The sequence below is a fragment of the Lactuca serriola genome, chromosome 7, assembly GCF_051521515.1.
Source record: "Lactuca serriola cultivar US96UC23 chromosome 7, Lser_US96UC23_V15, whole genome shotgun sequence".
NCBI classification, from domain to species: domain Eukaryota; kingdom Viridiplantae; phylum Streptophyta; class Magnoliopsida; order Asterales; family Asteraceae; genus Lactuca; species Lactuca serriola.
This window is the reverse complement of record NC_136414.1, coordinates 153,180,836-153,206,243: the sequence shown is the minus strand read 5'-3', so window position 1 is coordinate 153,206,243 and position 25,408 is coordinate 153,180,836. Positions and strand designations below refer to the sequence as shown.

Below are 25,408 nucleotides of genomic sequence, written 5' to 3'. Positions count from 1 at the left end.
TAAACTTCACATTAGTTGGAATTTATGGCTTCGGAGCCCCATTTTGAACATTTCGATGTAACTATTTTTGTTTTGGCTCTAGTTCCTTGCTAGGGTCTTCCGGTTATATATTTATTCAGTCGTTCAAAAATAATATGGGTTAAATGGTAAAATATATATTTTTTTATTTCTAGTAAAGAGTTTTAAATAAAGGGAAAATGTCATTTTAACCCAGCATGTCATGTTTGTTTTAAAAGTTCACTCAAGTTTTTTTTTTACTTTAAGGGAATAAAGTCTGAATTTACCTGCTAAAAAGGTACCTTAACTTGTAATTACCGGTTTCCAGCTTAATCTCACTTAAAATTTAAAAACAAAATCCACATTACATTTGCATTTAATGATTATACACGTAATATTCCCAACACAAAAATGTTGGCTGTGGTGGGATGAGCTTGATTTCTCCACTGTATGCGAAGCAGTAGATCCTTATTACTTCACATGAACAACTATCATCCACACAGAAACACTTTTAGAAGATGCATTACCTACAAAATATTGGAAGATGGAAGCAGTTGTCTGTAATGAAGATGTTCAAGAGGTAGTACAAACAAACTTTTAGGAGCAGATATAGACCCAAAAGTTAATGATAATAGAGAAGAAGAAGCCATGGATGATGATCAGAAAAAAGAACTTCAATGGTGAACAAGAATCAACATGGCTAAAACAAAGTGATGGTATTACAAACAATTAAATAAACAAATCAGAAAAGATAAAGATACAAAGTGTGTCTTTAGCTGATTTTTTTACTACGGATCAAATCAGAGGCTATTTGTTGAGTTTTACCCCTCAAAAGGACGTAGTATCAGGAAACATAATACAATCAGTTGCTCAAAACAGATGCCAGCTTACCATGGATAAACACCCTGATTTCACCACTAGAATCTTTTACGATTCCATTCCCGATGGACTTTTGTGGTTGCCACCATTGTAGTTGTGATTGCTAGTCAAACTATGATATCGGCTTCATTTTCGTACATCACTTTAGGGATGAAAGTGGGTCCAAACCCAGAAAGGTAGACCTGGACCCGAAAACCCGGGAACCGGTTAACGAGATTTCGTAGGACCGAAAACCGGACCATTATATAAGAAACGATTCTGATTCGGTTCCAGGTAAGGTACCAGGTAAAGTGGGTCTAGAATCAGAAAACCTAGAAATATCAAAGTGGGTCGGATGGAACAGGATAAAGTGAGTCTAGAACCGGAAAACCCAAGAAAACAGAAATTTTTTGGTAATTACTTAGTAGTTGAACTTTGAAAATTTTCAACTTTGATATCGCAACTTTGGGGGACTGTAAGTCATTGAATATTAAACCAAAAATAACAAATTTATAGTCCAAAATATACAAACTCTAAACTATATGTTGCAAAAAAAAACCTCAACGAATTAAATATGCATTTTTTAAAATTTCACAAAATATACAAAAATAAATTTGAAAAACAGAAAATTCGCAGCTTTGATATCCTGATTTGGGAGACTATAAATCAATGAATTTGAAACCAAAAATGACAAAATTAAAATCTAAAAACATGTACAAACTCTATACTATACTTTGGAAAAAACCACATGCTATTCCGACTTCAAAGGAATTAAATATACATGTTTTAAAACTATCAAAGAATACAAAAAAACTAAAAAACTTAAAATTCCCAGCTTTGATATTCTGATTTTGGGAGATTGTAAGTCAATGAATATAAACCAAAAAATGACAAAATTATAGTTTAAAATCATGTACAAACTATAAACTACATTTTAAAAAAAATCATGCCAATTTGACTTCAAACGAATGAACGATGCATGTTTTAAACTTTTGACAGAAACCGGTTTCGACCTCTAAAACTGGTTCCGGTTCTTATCACGGTTCAGGTTCTTATCACGGTTCAGGTTCTTAAACCCGGTTTACCCGGACCTGAAGGACCCGAAACCCGGATAAAGCTATTCCTTAAACCCAGGACCCGGGCCAGTTTTACATGTTCCGGTTCTAACGGTTCTAGTTCGATTCCGGCTCTGATCCAGTTTTCCGGTTCTAAATCTCATCCCTAATTCAAAATCAATTTCGAAGCTTTTAATTAATTCATAGGTCATTCAAAGGCTACATGCACCAAAATTACTTATTAAAGATACAAAACTACAATAAATTAATAAGCGTTTTCAATAAGCAGTTTCAAACACCGCTACATGTATAAGCTCCAAAGCATTTAGTTTAACAGAATTTATATATGGTATTATAAAGTATTTTACTTTAATTAAAAGTGCATTAACTATGAAACTGATAATCAATATTATTATCTGATCCACATCAACACAACCCTTTTCTGAATTTTATAATATTTTATTTTGACCATGTAGCTTTTTTAAATTCCAAAAACAAAATATTGTCAACACACAAAATCAAGAAAAAAGTTTCCTGAAGTAAAAGCCATGAACTAAATTATTAAAAACAACATTAACTTTTTTGTTGGGCTGCTTTTGGCTGTTTATAGAGGTAGAGTTGGGCTGCAACATTCTCTTTTTGAATTTAAAAACTCTTTGGTTTTCAAAAAATTAATATTTTAATTTTCTATAACATGAAACTTATAAATGGCTTATATTAACAACAAAAAACATTAGTACGAGTGAAAATAATATTAACTGATATTAGAACCAAAAATATGTCCGTTACAAATTTAAAACTTAATCCAAGTATGCAATTACCAAGTGTTAAAAAACAATGTCGTTAAAAGTTATAATCTTCTCTAATAAATGAAGGTTTTTTTGCCATTTGTCACACTCTCATTCATTTTGCCACATGTCATTTTATGGTTATTTTGAATTAATTTTTATTCCATATCTAATTTTGTGGTTTTCCTATTTTATTAAATTCCATATGGTATTTAAATTTAATAATAAATGCATATCAATTTCATTAATAAACTTTCCTTATAATTTCAAAATTACCAAGTTAAAGTTTTTTAATAATTTCTTTTAATTATTTATCTAAATTATTTCTATAAATTTAAAAGAGAAAAAAAACACTTGAATTTTTATAATTCAATTTTTTTTTCAATTTTCTTATAGATTCAAACTTCTTAAATGTTTAGAATTTTATATTTAATTTTTATTTTAAATAAACTCATATAATACATGGGTCTCACACCTAGTTATGAACAAATAATTAAACAAGCATAATCATGAAAAATATAGTTTTTATGTTTGATAACTCACAAATGGAATATGCAATCAAAACAAAATTATATATATAAAGAAAAGTATCCAAGAAGCTTGAAGGTAAATAAATGGCTTCCATTAACACCCAAAAAAAAACCATGATTATCTCTCTTTGCATTCACCAAACTTTCACACCCTCAAAAACTACCATGATCTCAACAAGCCATAGCAAAAACCTGTAAATATATTAGTGTTATAATAAAATATTAAAATATGTTAAATAGATAATCCAAGCTACATTTGAACCACTTAGATGTCATTTGTTACACAAATGACAAGACAAACATGACTCCATTTAATATTCCTTAAACTGTGTGAATAAGTCTGATATTAACAAAATTACAATTTCTTGTTACACCTAATAATAATAATAATAATAATAATAAAATAAAAAATAATTTTCATCATAAAAAGTAATACTAATAAAACCAAAATTTTGAAGGTAGTTGATTTGACATTAAATGAAAACACATTAGTCAAAGTTGGTTCCAGGTGCTTTTGTAAGCTTAAAACACTAAAAGGTAGAGTAAATTACAAATTTGGTCCCTATATTTTATAATTTGGTACAAAATTTAATTTTGTTTGCAACTTATGCAACTTCTGTTGAATAGTATTAAATCACAAGGGTTGTTTTAATTTTGAAGAATGAAGAATGAAGAATGATAAGGATTTAAATTTTAGGGTCCTATAAAGAAGAGGAAGCAGGTGAAAGCAACAAGGGCATAATCGTCTAATAGATTAAACTAATGGGTTGTTAAGTTTAGCAACCTAGGGACTAAACACGTGATAAAACATTGAAGTAAAGACCAAAATTGCCTAAGAGATACCTTTTTGGACCTAAACCTTAAAAATAAAAAAAAATAAAAAAAAGCAACTAAGCATAAGATCAAAAATGTAATTTAGTCTAGAGTAGATAACATAAAAAAAATCTGTAAAAACAATCTATGGTATTTTATTAACGTAAAAGTTATTATTATTATTATTATTATTATTATTATTATTATTATTATTATTATTATTATTATTATTATTGTTATTTTTGCAATTAAGCCCAAAAAAAGATAAACGTTTGCAAAAAATTGTTCCCGGCTAATACATGTTTTAAGGGTTTTTCTGAAAAATTTAAGGACTTTTCTGAAAATAAACAATTATATATAGCTTTTTCGTTAATAGGGTTAAATTTTAAGAACTTTTTCTGAAAAAAAAAAAGCTTTTTATATCTACTAAATTAATAAAGAAAAATCATATTTATTTATTAAAAAACTCAAAAATAAAGATACCATCTACATCCTTTTCAATAAAAAACAATCTATTTTTTATTTATTAAAAACTACAATAATGAAAATGTATACATCATTTTTGGGTTGTTTTGTGATTTCTTCAATAAATATATATCATTTTTAGCATGTGTTTTTATAACTAATGTATCTTAATGATTGTAGTTATCATATACAATAGATGACTTTGTTATTTGTGGTACGAAGCTGAAGAGTGTTTATAGGCCATATGTTACCAATATTTGAGTTTTGGGTGTAAAAAAGAAATGAATTGGGTGTAAAGAATGACAATGGATAAAGTTTTTACTTTTTAGAAATAATCAAATTAAGTTCAAGTTGTTCTACAACACATAACATAAATGCTAACATGGTTAAATAGTTACAAAGAATTAGTAACACATGCAAACATGGTTATATAAAAGATAGTAACCATTTCATAGAGTCTATTAATTTGGCCACTTATCTCAATTGAATTTTATTCAGATTAAAACATGCTATAAGACGACCAAATAAATAAAGAGAAATGTCATTGTGCACTTGCTCATACAATTTCAAAGAAACGACATCATTTTTTCCTAACTTTCTTTAGGCACCAATTCAATAAACTTGTTACTATTATAGGGTCTTTTAGCAACACCTTGTTATAACCATAAATATTTTAAACTCTGATTAAAACGATGTCGTCTAGTATTATTACACAAGCAGCTGTGTATTGTCGTCAACCTTGTATTCAATAACACAATGACCAAAATGTGATTATACCACATGCATCATAGTGTAAAATTGCATGGGCGGCTTAGAAACATACATCTCTATGTTGAATCGCACTGCAACCAAAACAAGAAACAAATTTCATGCATCACACTATGAATTCAAAGGATGTAATGAAATCTCTAGAGAGTAGAGAGAAATATTGTATATAAGCACTTTCCTTTATCAGAGTCTCAGAGATTTATGAAGTACCTCTTCTTTTCTATAAAACAAAACTATGTGTTACAAATTCATTTTTTCAAAGTCCAAGAAAAACATATTGGAAATGGAGAATTTGTATTGAAATCAATATCCAGAAACATAAAAAACAAGATTAGTGTTATGGTTAGGATTAGACCTTCATTTATAGGAAAAGTGGTTAAGGCAATATGATGGAGAAAACATGATGAGAAAGATGTTGTCACACCCCCAGTTGTGGCGACAAAACACGCCGAGCTATGCAACCAAATTTATGGATCACAGGTAAACCGAATATATAGCAAAAATACAACAATAAATAAAATAGCATTCATGTTCCATCATGATATTTGAATACAATTTTTTTACAAATAATAATAATACATGAATTGCCTTAACAGATAAACATATAATACAACAGCAAATAGACTAGGTCACCTATAATCCAATCTGTCTTGAATGTTTATTTAGTGATTTCTGAGATCACATGTAGTTTTGAGGGCCAGCACAAGGTTTGTGAGGGTTACAGGTTTTCTGCAACGATTCTTGAACTTTAAAATACTCTCGGGACCGTTTCGTAACGAATTTAAACTAGTGGGGGTTGTTTGGTAGTTTGATTAACCAAAGTATGACCTATTTGGTTTTGAGTCTTGGATTGGTATTGTTAAGAAATCTGTATGGGAGGGGCTATTTTGAATAAATGGAGTCAAGGTTTTGGGTTGGGACTGATTTTCTAACGTATTGTTAAATGAGGGTCGATTTTGATTAATTTAAATTCATGTTTGAATTCTCTTTGACTTTTGACTTGGTCAAAATCAAAACCCGTTATCAGTGTTGAAGCCCTGGAGAATTAGACGATCGACTGATCTTGACCTCGAGAGGGAGGAACGAGAGACTGCAGGCGAAGGGAACTCGAATAAACGATACACACCTCCGGTATTGGTTCAAAATAGGAGAAAAAAATGAGGGCAAGGTTCGATTGGGGTTCTTCATCCACATCAGATCGAGAATATGAAGGGAACACGTACAGGAATCTCACAATAGAGCATCCGTTTCGACTGATTCAGAAGACAATTGATTGAAAACAGCAACAGAAACGAGGAAAGGGGGAAGGACTTCGGTCTCCTGTTGATCTGAGAAGAAGGAAACACGAAATCAGGTGAGTGGATGGGGTGTTGCTTCCGTTTTCTTTTCCTTTGTTTTTTCCTTTTTGTTTGTTTTGACAGAAATCAAAGGAGGAACAAAATGGATGTTTGGGTTTTGATGTTTGATAGGGGGAAAGACAACCACCAAAGGTGAGAAGGGTTGCCTCTGTGGTGATCGACGGGAACAGGTGAAAGCAAAAATCACGAGGCTACTGCCTCCTTGCTCATTGGGAGGAAACAACACCTCCGATGAGTAGTTTCTGGCAGCAATCGATGGAGGAATCAGGCAGCAGCAAAACCAATTCTCAGGGGGGTTTTGGATGGTTCGATTGACAGCTTGATTTTGAGGAAGGAAACACGTTTCCTTTGTGTTTGTATGTAGTATTGTCTAACAAAATTGCTTACTTTGTACGTAGCTTTGGTTTTGGTTTGTGTGTAGCTTTGCATGTGTAATAAGCAATGGCTATCAAATTTGTGTATCTATAAATTTTTTAGGGATTTTGGAGAGTATAACTCTATTTTTTTTTTGGAAAATGACTTATATGGATAACTATGTTTCAAAATCGTTCAGAAAATATCAATGAAGTTTGGTGTGTCCAAAAAACACCAAGTAAAGCATTTGTACAAAAAACACCAACGAAATACATTCTTTGTTCAAATTTGACCTTGTGGTAACCGGCAATTACCGGTAAAAATAGGTAAAGAAAAAAAACAATAGGAAATGACTCAAACGGGAAACTATGTTTCAAAATCGTTCAAAAAACACCATCCAAGTTTGGTATGTTCAAAAAACATCATCCAATTACTTTTTGTACATAAAACACAAAAAACTATATGTTTTGTTCAAATATTACCCACCGGTAACTGACTCTTACAGGTCAAATGATGACTTGGCTTAACTATTATAACATGGTATAATAAGTATTGACAAAACAATAAATGATATATTCCTCCTTTAAAAGTCGATTTAGGGTTTTTTCATGAACGAATGACTTTCCCCTATGATTGCTCTTCTTCTTCTAAAGTGATGATCTCAAACTCAAGTCCAAAACCCTAATTCTTGACTTAAGGCAAAAAGTGCTCCAATGGGCCTCCCTCCCCACTAAGGCCCAAATCCATAAAAGCCCAAAAAAGCATCCAAGCCCAACTACAAGGCATCTAAGGCCTAATAGGCTGCTCATTGTTAAAAGAGTTTATAGTCTTGACTGGTCTATAGATAGGCACGTCTCTTGTCCCTTCCTTGTTATTTTATTGTTTCGTATCATTTCTTTTGCCTGTTTCCTGGGATATGGTTCCGATACTTGTGTACGATGTATTCGAATTTATATTCGTTTATAACAAGTCGTGGTGTCTATAACGCCCATTTGGTGATGGATAATGTAGGTTTTGGGGACCGAGTGTTCGGTTTGTGTTGGAGCCCAAGCACATATCAGTAAGTATCAATTCGAGCCTTTATGAGGTTTAGGTTTATGTTATAAATTTTGTAAGGCAAGGGGGAGTTGATAGAAGTGTAGAGCTTCTCATTTGCTTCCTATGGATATAAAGAATGACGAAATTGGACTTAGAATGAAGAAGTTATGGCCTTCAGAAGATTTGTGGTTCTTGACCCTAGCCGAGTACAATGGGCGTACGCTAGGAGTATGCCGGGCGTACTGGCTTGAAATCCAGATCGTAGAGGCTTCAACATATACTGGGCATATGCATGGACTTGTTTAACTTAGGCCTCGGGCCCACCTGATTGTAGCAGGTCATTTTTTGGGCTTAAGGCCATGTTGGGGGTTCTTGGGCCATATTGGGCCTTAAAGACCTTGTAGTTAGGCTTGGATGCCTTTTTGGGCTTTTTACGGATTTGGGCATTAGTCGGAGGGAGGCTTATTGAGGCAAGGGTAAAGGAGCCCTTTTTGCCTTAAGTCAAGTATTAGGGTTTTGGACTTGAGTTTGAGATCATCACTTTAAAAGAAGAAGAGCAATCATAGGAGAATATGAAGTCCATTTGTTCATTAAGAAACCCTAAATCGATTTTTAAAGGAGGATTATATCATTTATTGTTTTGTCAATAATTATTACGCCATGTCATAATAGTTTCATTTAACCTGTAAGAGTCAGTTACTGGTGGGTAATATTTGAACAAAACATATAGTTTGTTGGTGTTTTTTGTACAAAAAGTTTACTTGGATGGTGTTTTTTGAACATACCAAACTTGGATGGTGTTTTTTGAACGATTTTGAAACATAGTTACCCCTTTGAGTCATTTCCTCTTGTTTTTTTCCTTTACTTATTTTTTTACCGTTAATTGTCGGTTACACAAGGTCAAATTTGAACAAAGAATGTACTTTGTTGGTGTTTTTTGTACAAATGCTTTACTTGGATGGTGTCTTTTGGACACACCAAACTAGAATGGTATTTTTTGAACAATTTTGACACATAGTTACCTATATAAGTCATTTTCCCCTATTGTTTTATGTGTGTGTTGTGTGGGTTGATTGTGTGTATATTTTCATACATTGTTGGTCCTATGGTGAATGTATTTGTACACGTGTACGTTTTTAGGTATTTTGGTAACAATTTCATATACATATAATGTATATTTATTTACTTTATAGGTTATATATGTATATCATTTTATGGGTTAAATGGACTTAGGCTTTATATAAATAATAACCCAAAGTTTTTATCATATTAGTTTTATTATTAAGGTTAGTAAATTATCTATGAAATACATATAAATTTTAGTATATAATAATATTGGAATGTCTTGCTTCTTATTATATATATATATATATATATATATATATATATATATATATATATATATATATATATATATATATATTAGACACATGTATATAGTATATTTTTTAAAAACTTTAGTAAACATATTTTTCATTTGACCATGAAAACATGTCGTGTATATATATATATATATATATATATATATATATATATATATATATATATATATATAAACACACAATTTATATATTAATAGATCTTGATATGTAAAAATCATTATATATATATATATATATATATATATATATATATATATATATATATATATATATATATATGCACACAAACACACAATTTATATATTAATAGATCTTGATATGTAAAAATCATTATAAATGTGTTTGTTTATTGTTTCGGTCGTGGTGATTCCTAAAACATAGATAAAATTGAATTTCCATTGAAAAATGTTAAAATTAATAAATTGAGGTTGCATGCCCATTTATATGTGATTTATGATTTTTATGAACTGGTTCAAAACGTATGATTTTTTTTTGGAATTTTATAAATATATTTCAAGTATGAAGATAAATAATATTCCCTCCGTCCCAAAATTATAGTTCATCTTTCTTTTTTGGTTTGTCCCAAAATAATAGTCCACTTCTAAAAATAAATAACATTTTTACCAAAATACCCATCAATACTACTTAACCAACTAAGCATTTAATGGAACATTAAATGCAAAGTAAGGACAAAATTGTCATTTTATTATATAAAGTTAGTGGTAATTAATGTTTTTCTTAATCTGTGTGTTTTTGTCTGTGGACAATAATATTGGGACGGAGGGAGTAGAATATGACCTGAGTACAAAAACTTCTCGAAATTTTCCATCTGAGGTGTGCAAGTCCCTCAATAGATAGAAACGGTTTTGACAATTTTAAGAAATACAATATTATGTTGGTTTTGGATTCTTAAAACGGTCATATCTTTTACATACGAACTCTGTTTTGGACGTTATTTATATTTTCAGAAAGAGGGAAAATCGTAATACGAGACTAGAGCGTTTTTTTGTCTTCAACTGCTTAATACAAAATTTCAGTTTTTCAGACACATTCTTAAGGTTGCAGTTTAAGCTATTTGATTTGTTTGCTAGTTTACGAATTTAGAGGTAAGATATCATATGGTATCTTATAATAGTTCTAATGAACTCATTTATTTTCCATTAGATTCACTAAAACTCAATGAATCAAATTACCAAGAGGTTTACTATGAACTTGACCGTTTACAGTCTTTGACTTAAATTCCGGGATGTCACAGATGTCAAGATCGTATAAAACCGACAACTCATAGGATTTATTAATGAGTCCATTTCTATGTTTTCAAAATGTGACCATTCCAAGGCATTATAATTTCTACAATTATACTTATTTGTTTTCTAGGATTTCACAACCCTTTGATGTTCTGCCAATTGGGCTGCAGTGGTTGGATTTGTTCCTTCATCAGTGGTTAAACCACTGGGAGGGGATGGAGAATCATCAGTAAGAATATTGGAAACATGAAGAGTTTTTAGATAAAACAACATCTTTTGTTTCCATCTTCGAAAATCTAAGCCTTTAAATTTCTCAGGCTTTTCCACATGTGTTTTGATGATGGAATTTTGATCCATTCTTCAACTTTTGTTTTCTATCTTAGATTGTTATGACAGTGGTATATAATCAAAATCAAATATATAATTGTAAATGAAACGAAATCAAACAGATGTGTTACATGAATCACAATCCAAAAAACATAGTTGAATGTAGAATTAATATAGAATACATTCACGAAATTTGTAGAAGATTGAGGCCAACTTTGTAGTGTCAGAAGACAGAAATTTCCAGAGTATAGATCTGTCTTGAGGATACAACAATCAATCAAGAACAAATCTTGATTCTGGTGAAATTGTCTATGTTCGCATCTTGAATGAAGAGTTCAAAAATAGAAAGAGAAAGAGATTTTATCTAACACTGAAATCTGTGTTTGGTCATATATATATATATATATATATATATATATATATATATATATATATATATATATATATATATATATTCCTTCTTAATAAAAGAATCCTTTAGTTACACATGTCATATCCTCCACCCAAATCCTCTCTAAGTTAAATTACTGGTTTGTCCTTCCTCTAATAATAATCTACATCCATCTGTCTAGAACCCGATCAATTCTTTTCCTTTTTTTGTTATCCCAATAAATCAGGGAAGTCATTCATCTCTCCATAAAATCAAAATCAAAATTCAAATCCTCCCAAATTCAAGCCATAATTTACACACTGACAATCAAAATCGACGAGATATATGAATCGATTTGCTTATCTTTTTAATTGTTCTATTTCTTTCTCAGTTTTACAATGAAAACCTGATGTCTTCTTTTTATCGATCAAACACTTATGCTTGTCTTTGTTTTTGTTGGTTGCAATGAAGATGTTGTATGTTATATAATGAAGTTGAAAGAGAGATAATAGTTTTAAAATGAAAATTTTATGTACTTTGAGGGGGTTTTATTTTCATTTTTTGTAAAAATATTTTAATTTTTGCAATATATTGGTTACTTATTATGGTTTCTAATGTCATTTTGTAAAGAGTTAGACTCTTCGTATATTGATTTCTAATGTAATTTTTGCAATATAATGGTTACTTATTATGGTTTCTATCTTGATTTCAAGATCAAGAAAAAGAGTTTGATAAACTTGAAAGGTGATGTCGCATCCATTGTTGGGATTATAGGAATAGGATTTGGAAAATGTATTATGTGCATCTTTACTTGGTTACATGCCCACATTACAAGGTGTTTTAAAAAGAAAGACGAAGAATTATAAAAAAAAAAAAAAAAAAAAAAAAGAAGGCAAGACAAATGACAAGCTTGGAAGGACATTTCCTAAGAAAAGCAATACAATTTCAGAGGTGCCTTTTTTTTTTAATTTAGATTAAAACTTCCATTTATATTAGTATTAAAACTTATTATATTTGTATAACCATTTATGATTAGATGCATCTAGATCATAACACAAACATATTACTTTCACTTCACATGGCAATCTTTTTATTAATAACATGTATTTGTGGTGAAAAAAAGAAAGATCAGAATATGGAAGATTTGATGTAAAAATAGAGGAAAATGACAATATAGTCTTTTTAAGATATTTTATAAAAAATGGGGTTATTGTTAGTGGTTTGATGGGTAATGACAGCAAAAGGAGAATAGGGTTAAGTGATATGGCAATTTGATCTTTTAATTAGCAAAATAGATAGGAGTGAAAGTTAAAATGATGAATTGTTTTACTCGGTAAAAATAAAAATTAAAAATTGAAGTGTTTTGACGCTGTCAAGTTAACTTTTATGATAAAAACATATATAAAGTAAAATTTGAAAACGTTTTTTTAATTCTTTTCAATGTATATTATTTAATATAGGAATTAAATAGTACATGATGATTAAGAACCCTTTGTATTTCTGGGAAACTAAATCCTATACATGTTTATAGACCATATATTTCACATAAAAATATAATTTCATAGTAGTTTCATTAAGAAATATATAAGTTTTGATTTATTTCACCATTTAATAACCAAACATTAAACTTAAAGCCGAAAAACAATATGGAAAACTTCTAAATTGAAAGTTTAATGTCACAGTAAATCCTTGAAACAAAATACAATGCACCATATAGTCTATTCAAACTCGAGTTTATTCATGATTAATTTGATGTCAATTTATAATCACCGAGTGGTTTAGTAACTGATATACTATATTTCATTTATTTTTTTCCAAGTTTTAAAGGCTTTTAACTGAAAAGACGGAAACCATTAAATACATTTAAAAGGAAACTATAATTTGAATCCATACCAATTAATTGAATAAAAATTTGAAATAATTGTTATCTCTACCAAATTTGTTAATAAGAATCCCATTAAATCACGACATGCATTATATTTCATATTTGATTTTCACATAGACTCTCACAAATACTTTGTAGAAATTGAAGAACAATAGATCAAGATTTCCATAACTTTTCATCATTAAACAAAATTTAAATCTTATTAATTTAATAAAAAAATTTAAATCTTTCATCCGTGGTTTCCACGGGTTGTAACCTAGTATATATATATATATATATATATATATATATATATATATATATATATATATATATATAGGAAAGTTCAATTGAGAAAAATAAAAAATGTTAAGAATGGGGGAATCATTCTCAGCCAATCATTTATTTTTGCCGCAGAAGCCTCCAACATACCGGTGGAAATGGGAAAGGAATGCATATGTGTTTCCCAACAAAACATGTTTCCTTAAACTATTCTAATCATTACCTTAATATATATAAAAACATAGTTTTTTATTTATTTTTTTATTTTTTAAGGAATTATTTTTATCGAAAAATAATATTAAATATATATCAAAATTCATAATTTTTTATTCTCTATAAATAGACATCTATATTGATATAGTTTTAAGATAAATTAAAAATTTTATTTTTTTTATAGTTTCAGTTTTCGTTATTCATAAGTGAATAAAAACAAATCAGTTTTTTCCTATAGTACATCGTTATTCACTTATGAATAAAAAGTATGATTAATTTTTTTTGTACAGTTTAGGTATCTTTCATATGTGAATATAGCATATAATAAACATAATATATTCATATTTAAATATTAGACGATACATTCACTTGTGAATATTACATAATATATTCACTTGTGAATGTTAGATGATATATTCACTTATAAATATTAGATGATATTTTCATATGTGAATATTATATAATATTACATGGTATATAACATGAGAATAGTACATAGTATATTCACTTATCAATATTAGATCGTATATTCACTTATGAATAATAGTTGGTATATTCATATGCGAATATTGCACAGTATATTCATATATGAATATTACAAGGTGTTTTAAAAAATATATATAATTTTTATATGTTATTCACATATGAATAACATACAGACTTGCATATTTGTTTTGTGTTTTAATAATCACATATTGATTCAGGTGAGAAAATATATTCATATGTGAATATAACGTGGTAATTTAGTTTATGCATTTCATCAGATGGTTGGAGTGCATACAAGTTAACTTTTTTAAAAATGTGATAAATATGATACTTTGACTATTTAAATCTTACAAAATAGTAGATTGGTAGAGAAATATATGAAAATTTTCAAACAAAAAATGATTTGATCTTTTTCTAACCTTAATTTCGATGTTTATTTGATGATCGATGTTGAATGAATTATACAAATTGAATTTTTTGTTGATTATCAATGATGTTGCTCTAATGATGCGACGTAGATATTGAAGATATGTTCGTATTCAAGCAGAATTGAAGGTTGGATTGAAAGAGCAAAAAACGAATTTTTGTTGTCAACTGTTGAATGGTGTTGATAAATGTGTTATTGACGAAGATCGATGATTGATTAACACAGGATGACGTTGATCGATGATTTAATTGAAGAAATCTGGATGTTTGTTGAAGGTTAGAGGAGAAATTTGGATGATAAACGATCGATTAGAATGGATTTCAACTGTTATCTAATTCTCTACACTTACGTATTTGTGATTGAAGGCTATTATATCATATTTACAAGTTTGTCACCATATCCTTTATGTTTAGAGCTATTTAAATGATTGGCTGAGAATGATTCCCTCATTCTTAACCTTTTTTTTTCTCAATTGAACCCTCCTCTCTCTCTCTCTCTCTCTCTCTCTATATATATATATATATATATATATATATATATATATATATATATATGTGTGTGTGTGTGTGTGTGTGTGTGTGTGTGATGCCAAATGGCAGTAAATAACTACCTTTCCCTCCAAAAAAATTGCTAACCAAAATTAAATGTTAAACCAATTAAATGAATTTATCAGATTCAATATAAAATAAAAAAGTCAAAATTGAAATTAATATATAAAACTATTTAATTAGTCAAGGAGACCATATCTAACCCAAACGCTTTAGCTCAACCTTTTGATCTAAATATTAAAGTATTAGAAAAGAAACTTTATAAAGATGAAAATGTTTGCTTCCTTCTTCCAATGTGGGACAAGTCCCACTTTTGTATTTTAGAACAAAGTTCCAACATAGAGAGTTTAAATTCCTACTGATCACCATTAGACCACTTTGATTGGTGTAAGATATATGTAGAGTTCCCTATCAACTCTCTAAATGAGACCTTATGGAGAGAAAGAAGATACACTAACATTGGCGTCCTCCACCGATTGGTCCACAACCAACGTGAGATAAATCAAATTTTTAATGTTCCTATATTACAGAAAGTGATACCCAAGTTTGCACCTAAGAATTCACTCGTTAATTCTTACATTCTTAGCTTTAGGAAAAACGTTTGAAGATAATAATTATTCAAATATGGTTATGATGTAGCTGAAAGTCTTAGGTACCAAACCTGGACATGTTCCTAAATCATTGATGTTATGTGGCCTACCTCTCATTGTCACATGTTGGTCTGCTGTGCGGTGTAGACACTGTAGTTTTTACTTTTTTGTTGTTGAAAATCCAAAAAAAAGTGATTTATACCTTCTGTTTAATTTTTCTAAATATATTACACAACTTAAACACTAATTGTTGGATATGTTTACCATATTTATTCAAATTAGAACATTCATTAAAACTATGTGTAGCAATTATCGACCATTAATTATTTTTGATGCTATTAAACAAAATCATAATTAAGCAATGGAGTTTATAAATCAGGAACCTTGGTGATTGAGAAAGTGACATCATGTGTCACAAGAGAAGATAGCAACTCATCAGTTGACTGATGCCACAGGCTCTCTTGGTTACAACTTTGAAACTCTTTAATGCTTTGTGGTTCCTCCTTCATGGTTGATTTTGGCAATGGGTCAAATATCGCATCTGATAGTTGATTCCTGAAAAATATAACATTAGTTTAATATAATATTTTTCGTTTAAAATTTGAACTATTGTTGTGAAAACTAATTTATCCTACATACTACGTAGTACAATGATCGAACGTAGTGGCTTCATACGTGTTTTCAGATGAACTTGAGGTAAACATATTTGGGTTTCGATTTGTACCATCACAAACATTTTCAGGCTAACAAGTGAGATCCTCGTTTTTCGATGAACTTTCTCCCTGTTGCATCTCAACTATCAGTTACATTTTTTGAACAGCAAGATTAAAATATTAATGGATTAAGTCCTTAATTGATTAAGCCTTTAATGGGTTAAGTAGGAACACTTAACCCTAATTGTCATTTTATGTGAAACCCTAATCTGACTTGAGCTTTGTGCTGGGCCTTCCTATTGGGCTTTGGCAATTGGATTATTAATAGATCATCCAAGAATGATCATATGTACTAGAATATGTTGATGAGCTTTAGGGTAAGGCCCATATGAGGGGTTAGGCCCAATTTGGAAAATTAGGCCATAGATGGGCCATAGTGGGGCCTTCATGACTATGTGATATTATGCCATGGGAATTGGATGGGAATAATTAGATGGGACTTAAGGAAATACCATGAAGAGGTCTGGGCCCAATTTGGAAAATTGGGCCATGTGTTGGGCTTTAGCCCATTACTTGACTATTGGGTTTTGTAGTGTGAGTTCGACCTTGGGCTTGGAACCCAATTATTAATTGGGTATTGTTTGATGTTGACAGTTCGGGAAGCTGTCAACCAGCAGTGGAAGTTTTATCTGTGAGACTTCAGCAGTGCCATGTGAGTTCTCCTCACTATATCAACAGGGCCTAAGGCACCAATGTCGGCCCTTATCAGATTTGTATTCAAGTTTATTGTATGCTATGCTTATTGATTTGCATCCTTGTAATTGGGATGGTGATATGTTTAATACCTGGTAGTTAGGGTGTTGTCATGTTATTATGATCTGTTAGATCGGTATCCTGGTTATAGTATGCTTGTATGCTGTTATGATCTGTTAGATCGGTATCCTGGTAGATAGGATGTTGTTATGCTATTATGATTGTTATATTGGTATCCTGGTAGATAGGATGTTGTTATGCCATTATGATTGTTATATCGGTATCCTGGTATATAGGATGGTGCTATGTTAGTGACCTGGTTAGATCGGTATCCTGGTTATAGGATGTTGCTATGATTGGTGAGCTATTATATTGGTATGAGTGTTATATATATGCAAGTGTATGATATTTATGTACACATGCTTGTTGGATTTGGGGTGGGGTTGAGGCGGTCCTGCTATGTGCTGGAGGCCAACATACCCAAGGCGGTCCGGATAACCAGAAGGCCCTATAAAGGGATTCAGTCATACCGAAGACCCGGCGAGCGGTCCGGATAGGCTGTAGGCCCTACGAGGCGATCCAGACGTGCCGAAGGCTCGGAGAGTAGTTCAGATAGACTGAAGTCCTGTGAGGCGGTCCAGTCAGGCTGATAACTCATTATGCATGTTGTTCTGTATTGATTATATGATATGGTTATGTTTGTATGGTGTTGGTATTTTGGGGAAACTCACTAAGCTTCGGGCTTATAGTTGTTGATTTTGTTTTAGGCACTTCTGATGATTGCGAGAAGGCGAAGGCGTGATCATGCACCTCCTCATATTTTCATGATTGATTCTGGGGATACTCTGATGTCTGAACTATTTTGAAAACAAACTATAATAACTTAATGGTTTTAAATGTTTCGAAAATTTTAAATTTGGCTTGAATTTTATGGGTGTTACAAGTTGGTATCAGAGCCTTGGTTTGAGTGAATTGGAGGGACAGTCGTGTGAATCCAGTCTCAAATCAAGGAAAGGTTTTCAAAATGATTTCTAAAATGGTTTTCAAAATAAGTAAAGGAGGATGCAGGGTGTACGATCAGCCGGATCCAGTAAGTAGACCCCAAAATACCGTACAGTTATTTGATTATGTGATATGTTAGAACAGCATGCTAGTGCTAAGCTAAGGATCTTCAGGAATTGCATGATAGAGTTGCCTGATTACATGATGCCTACTAGCCTAGGGTTTCCTTTTTATGAGATTGACATCATTACTGTAGTTGTTTAGTGTATGCATCACAGTTATACATAATTAAGATCTTATAGCCTGAGAATGTTTGATTTGGCCTTATGTTCTATTCTTGTTGATTGGGAGCTTAGGGTAGGATTGGATATTCGAAAGTCTATAGGGTCCGGAGTTATGTATGGCTAGCATACACTAGTGTTGTAAGGTTGGTGGAAGTTTCATGGATGGGTGGGTTGTGTGAGGTCGGTAGGCCAATTTTGTGATATTTAACATTCCTCTAGGAGTGAGGATTGAGCGCTCGCTATGATTATGTATATTGTTAGGGTGTTGTGGTGATACTTGAGACAAATATGGGTAGGTGTGGAAGGTAGTATGGGCCCGTACTACTGAAAGCACAGGACCCATACGCGTAGCAAGGAAGTCACAACCCCTAGGGTTGGGTTTGGGAGTTGGTTCCCTGTTATTATATGGGTTATTAGAGATCTTTTTGGTGTATTTCTATAATGGTGGTCACGAGACGTCTTGTGACCGGATCCAGGATAGGATTGGGAGCTGGCAGCCAGGATAGGCCAGCATTGTCAGAGGACCATGTTAGTGAGATCATCCGGGAGGAGGTGATCGGGGTTGTCTGGAAATAGTTTTCGGGGATGTTTTGGTCTATCAAGACCGCCATGGTTGAGTATTTTGACGAGCGCGATGCAGCCATTGCCGAGATGGTTATCGCAACAGCTATAGCAGCTGTAACGACGACAAGGGGGAGGAGGTGGGTAAGCTTTCCAGTACCGAGATTTGTTACTGGGACATATTCTGATGAGCAAAGGGCTGCAGTTATTTTTGATCAGGGAGATGTTCTGTACTTGTTACATTCTGTGGGTTAAGCAGGAAGTCTAGCACATGCGTTTCTAGATTTGAGGCTTCGGGGGTTTTGCTCGAGGCCGGAATGTGAGTCGCGAGGACTCCGGAAAGGAGTAATGGTTATGTTCAAATGGATTTATGCAACTAAAAGTAGGGTGGTTAAGTGGTAGGATTGGAATGTCGTTTTCCAGGGCAAGGATTGTGCTCTTCCAGTTTACGGGCTTGAAGGATTGAGCAGGTTTGTGACCCCAGGATCAAGTTGTATTCAGCTCGGGGCCAGTTAGTCGCAGGGATTGGCGACAGTATTTCAGCGCGGTGGAGCGAGGGTGGATCGAAGTGGCCTAAGTATCTTATGAGATATGATTCGTCTTGGGTCTCTTGTGTCGGATAGTAAGGATTGATTATGCAAGCTATTGCACTTTTGGTATTGTAGACTATGTTTTGGGAGTAGTTGTAGCCCGGTTTAGGGCAAGGGTTGTCTCCGCTACTGCAATTTAGTTGTGGGTGATTGAGTTGGGCAGTGAGTCAGGGTGTGAGGCCTTGAAGGATGTGAGTTCTAGAGCCGAGAGCGAGATGATTGTTGGAACACTTTGGGAAGAAAGGTATTATGTGGGAGGTCTGTAGACTGGGTCCCACAGGATGGTCACTCAGCATTGTCAAGATTCAGTAGTTCAGTGACCGTTATTGGTTAGCGGTGGAAGACGCTAAGGTAAGTACGCGCGCCACACATGACACACGAGCCATGCACCAAGAATTAATTATTTTGTAAGTTTTGTATCTTCTGCATATGGGCTCCATTTTTTATGTTCTTTATACCCATGCATAACTATTGCCAAGTACTATAACTTTCCTTTAGGTTGTTTTAGCAAATTCCAAACTTATTTTTAGCCCATTATTTGTAAAGAGGGTGTATTCTAAATTATTTTTCAAAAATCAAATATCTTTCATGTGGGCTTCGTTTTTGGTGTTCTCTGTATTATCGATTTTATAACGAGGAGTACTTCGATTCTCCTTTACATAGTTTTTGCTAAAACTCAACCGATTTTTCTTTAACTTTTTACAACACACATCTTTTGTGAACGATTGATTTTAAAACTTTATAAAAATCATAACTTCTCCCTAAGAAGTTAGATTCTTATGAGATTTATATTTCTGAGATCCGTACGACGTATACTTTTGGAATATGTTATTATTTATACAAAATATCACAATTTTTTGCTCACTTGTTTTATAGTTTTCGTACGTTTGGATTGATTTTTCTTATATATTGGAATGAGAAATCTTGTATTTTTTTATCATAGATTGATAAATATTTCATATTAAGTCTATTATATTTGACGTTCGTTATGTTTGGTGAGTAGCTGTTGGCAACAATTTTTGCAATTGTCATATACTCCTCTCATTGAAGGAATTTCATCATGAAATTCTATTTGTAGTGCTTACCAATAGGCACTAACCAATAATCGAGGGTAATCTTGTCATGTTAATTTTGCATGGGTATATTATGAGTTGTGTGCAGTCCAAGGTTGGGCATATGACCAGGTAAATTATTTTACTCTGACTCGTAACCAAGGAAGAACAAAGAATAAGGCGGAGTTGGCATTCTAACGCTACAGAATTCTAGTTATAACCTTACAACATACGCTTTGTCAAGTATAGAATATAAATATAGTCTCTCAAGTTATAGCTGAAAGAATTGACTCCTATATGTAAATCGTATGTATTCCATGATTGGTAAACAGTTTGACTATTGTTTCTTCTTCTAGGCTCACTATTTCATGGGAAAATCGGAAATAAACAGAAGTAAACATTTTATGAGGTGATATTCTCAGTCTATTTTGGATGAGTTGACTTCCTAGGGTTTTCTTTGTTTGCCTATTTTACACTAATAGGAAACCTAGGAATGTCATTGGAAATTCTTCGGAAAATCTGTACAAATGTTCATCATTCTGAGATTCCATTTGTTTCTTATATTACTATTTTGGGAGAGATCAATATAACCTAGTTTCTGATTTTTTGGGATAAGCAATTTGTTTCCTAATACTTGGGTTCATAAAGAATCTCAAATGGTACTACTTAAATGTCAGGATTGTAACCACTTATAGCAAGTAAAACTTAAGTGAAGATAGACAAGTATGTTGTATGTTGCCAAGACCTGCCGATTCTACAACTCATTGAGTATTTAACTTTAACAAATCATAAACTCTTATTTGTTACTTTCACACCCCAAAACCAAGAACGGCGGAAACGTTCTGGGGCGGAGGACGTCATATGTAGTATCACAACAATTGAATGATAGAAAACAAAGCAACAACATTCTTTATATATATATATATATATATATATATATATATATATATATATATATATATAATATATATATATATAATATATATAATATATATATATATATATATATATATACATATGTAAAAGTGATTACATCAAGATCAAAACATTACATGCGGTTATAGTATAAAAGTATCAAAAGATAAAACGAGAAACTACTGCTCCGTCTTCACGAACTCCAGTTGGATACCTGTCTTAATATTATTCCTGAGAATACAAGTATTTTGAAATCGAGTATCAGCTATAAAGCTGGTGAGTGCATAAGATTTAGTTTAAAGTAATAAACTTCTTTGACATTTGAACAAGTTTGAAAGACTGACAAGAAAACCATATGTTTCCTTAAAAGTAAAGTATTACCGAAACAATTTCTTCTATAATCATTTAGTTTATATTACTTACATATATTCAATACGAGATGGATAGTCGGTTGTGTGATTAGGTTGTACCCCCACATCCAAACAAGGAAAAGGAAAGTAAAACTGGGTTCACACAATCTCCAATCTATCTAGTCTTTATTATATATAACCTTACGTATAAACTGAAGGATTATAGTTATAGTTAAAAGTAATTTATGATATACGGATTCTAACTAAGTGGTGAGTTATTATCCATGAAAACTTAGCTTATACACGTTATGATATAATCAAGATTGGGCGGATAATAAAATGTGTGGTTCTACCCTAATTTCCCATCCAAAAAGGAAAAGAAATTAAGTTAGAAATCTCGCATTCTATTGTCTACCAGATCTTCATTATATATAACTCGGGAATGTATAAGCGAGGAAATCATAATAATAACCTTCTCACAAATCCTTATTAATGAACTAGAGTTCCTAGTAAATGTTACTAGAATACCTAGAAAATGTTACCATGAACCTAGGAAAACCCTTATTCCCTAACTGTTATTGAACTGTGGTTTTATCCCCTAAAACCGTTATACTGAAGGATGGCGTACTGTGATATGGAATAGTTATCTTGTAACCCTCCAAAAGTACGACTTAATGAATGTATAAATATACTATGGAATAGCATACTTAGTTTTATATCTCATAAAACCATTCCTGTATTGGATATTATGCTATTGAAAGCAAGTTCAGTCTCAGTTCATAGTATAATAAATATACTACGAAAAGACTATAGTATGATCTTTATGTTCTTCTGATTAGTACTTTGAAAAGACTGTCTCGTGATTCACATAGTACATACTTATTATACATAATCAGAAAAGGACGAACAATTGATTGTGCGATCCTGTCGGACCCCCACATCCAAACAAGGAAAAGGAAAGTAAAACAGAGTTCACATATTCAGCCGTCTATCAGTTTCTCATTGTACATAACTTCTGGGTACATACTAGGCAATCATAGAAACTACTACCTATGTTCGTTTTATGTTTGGGTATTGGTACTATGCGCGCGTACCCACCTATGTTTGGTGTCGTGGTACTATGCTCGTATACCCATGTTAACTGAAGGTACGGTACCGTGCCCGGGTACCCCTTTTATACGTGTGGTACATTGGAAGATGTACCTTTTTGAATTCCTTAAGTTTAGTTCGTATTATTGTTCGTACATTCTGAATAGATAACTAACAAGTATTATATCTCTATGTATAACTATGACATCCATGAACTACCAAGTGAAACGTATTGATCTACCAAGTAATGAACATTGACTCTGTAACTATACTCCTTATAGTTACTAGTAAGTTCTTTATATCTAACTGACTGAACTGAGCTGAAAGAATACCATTGCTACCCAAGGTATTAACTGACTTCTAGAACTTTTATATCTACATACATATACATGATATACTAGTAATATTTAAACGACATTCGGACAAACAACCTTACTCCAAACCCACATCCAAACAAGGATAAGGAATTAGGGCTGGTAGTCAGTCCTAAGACCTTTAAACACTACTTGTATAACTATATCTATATAGACATCAATTTTACACAACATAAGTTAAAAAGATTTTATAAAACATTTAAAAGCATTTTCTAATATTAAAGGAGTTAAAAACCATTTAAAAGTATTTTCCAATATTTAAAAGCATTTTGATGACTTGATTTCATTTACTACATTTAAAGAGTATTATATATTATGAACATAATTTGTTGTGATTAGACTTGTATTCCTCCCTTAAAATAGTGAAAAGTGACAAAATGTAGGGGTATGAACTCACCTGTAGTGAGTGGATTGGATGGAAGTGTCGGACAATGTGCTAGGTGTCAAGTGGAGACTTGAACACACACACACACTGATCCTATTAACATATAAAGACATATATATATATATATATATATATATATATATATATATATATATGTATATATAATTAGTGATTATAACACTAATTAAACAAGTATTAACACTCTAAATCATGGAAATCACTTCGATTCAAATGTTATAATTACTTAGGGTTGCATCTAAGCGTTGAAATGCATTGCATTGGAGTTTATGGCCTAGGGACCACTCCCCTTGGAGTTTACGGCCCTAGTGGGTTTACGGCCGTAAACCCAAGGCAAACTCCACAAACTCGAAGTTTTAGGTCCTTATCTCAATGGTGGTTGGTTCTAGTCTAGGTTCTAAGTAAAAGGAAGGAAATTAGGGCAACATTGCACCCTTATAGGGAGTTTACGGCCTTGGGAGATCCTTGGTTGTAAACTCTCTTCCAATCCTTACTTCTTGATGTTTCTAAGATCCTACAACATCCATTGAAGGTTCAAGGTCTAGGGCTTGGTAACTAGAGGATTTTAAGGTCCAATTGATCAACAATATTGAGTTTACCTCCAAGGGAGATCTTGGGCCTTAACTCATGATCTTCATGTGTTCTTGGTGATTTCAAGGTCTAAACAATTTGATTCATGTATACAACAAGCTAAGGGTAGTGTACTTACGATATAGAAGCTTGAAAGGGTTGGTTTTGGCCAAGAACACTAGTGTGTGTTCTTGGTGTTTCTTGAAGATCTAAACAAACATGATTTTCATGGATGAAATCATGAGATGATGCAAGTTTAAGAGATGTAACAACAAATTAACGGATGGATACTTACAACTTTCGATGATCTAGGATGAAGGGTGTGATGATAGTTGAGAGAGTTTGAAGGAAAATCAGCCAAGAAATGATAAAAATGGCCATAACTTGCATATAAGGGGTGAGTTTACGGCCCACATGGAGTTTACGGCCGTAAACTCCTTTGTGGTGGCCGTGAACTCCTGATTTCTGTGTTGGAGGCTCGATCATTATTCCGTGGTTCTAGCTGGTACTTCCTAGCACTCATTTCTTGAGTGTATTGGGCTCAGAACACTCAAACATGCTCTAAACAATGCCAAATGTTAGCAGGAGTGAGTATGACTTAAGGTTGCTTGGACTGGCTTTTAAAGCAAAAAAATTTCGGGTTGTCACAGTTACTTAAACGACAAGGAACTTACCGGTTATCATGGGTAGGTAGGTTGTGTCTCTCTTGCTAATCCTGAATGCTCTACATTGGGCATTCTTTTTCTTGAATTTTTCTTTATTTTGTACAATCTCTTTTGAAATGACCTTGATGTCCACATCTATAATAGTTGTGATTACCACCAGAACCAACTACTCTGTTCGTGGCACGTGTTGCTCTTCTGCGGGACTTGGTGTGTAGCCCTTTCCACCGCAGTTGTTATAAACTAGTTCTCTACATGCACCCATGTGATGTAGTGGCACTTATTGCATAACGCAAGATTTCATGCATATTGTCTTCGTGGAGGGGGTGATGTAGTATGAGCTTTCTAGATATCTCATTGTTCTCCTGAGGATCAACTTGGATTTCCTTT

The 25,408-nt window shown here is 32.2% G+C and overlaps 1 protein-coding gene and 1 long non-coding RNA gene across 2 annotated transcripts in view; one reads left to right on the top strand and one right to left on the bottom strand.

Moving 5' to 3' along the window:
* Nucleotides 1-3,367: 3,367 nt before the first annotated feature.
* LOC145062894 (reticulon-like protein B11) overlaps nt 3,368-25,408 on the bottom strand; it is a 30,639-nt gene continuing 8,598 nt past the window's right edge. Inside the window, exon 7 of the mRNA XM_079010487.1 lies at nt 3,368-3,398. The gene's annotated coding sequence lies outside the window, so the exon portion shown is untranslated. The remainder of the gene's footprint in view (nt 3,399-25,408) is intronic.
* On the top strand, nt 6,318-7,127 carry LOC145064991 (uncharacterized). Its single transcript, XR_013688187.1, has 2 exons — nt 6,318-6,628; nt 6,744-7,127. It is a non-coding gene; the product is annotated as an uncharacterized LOC145064991 (long non-coding RNA).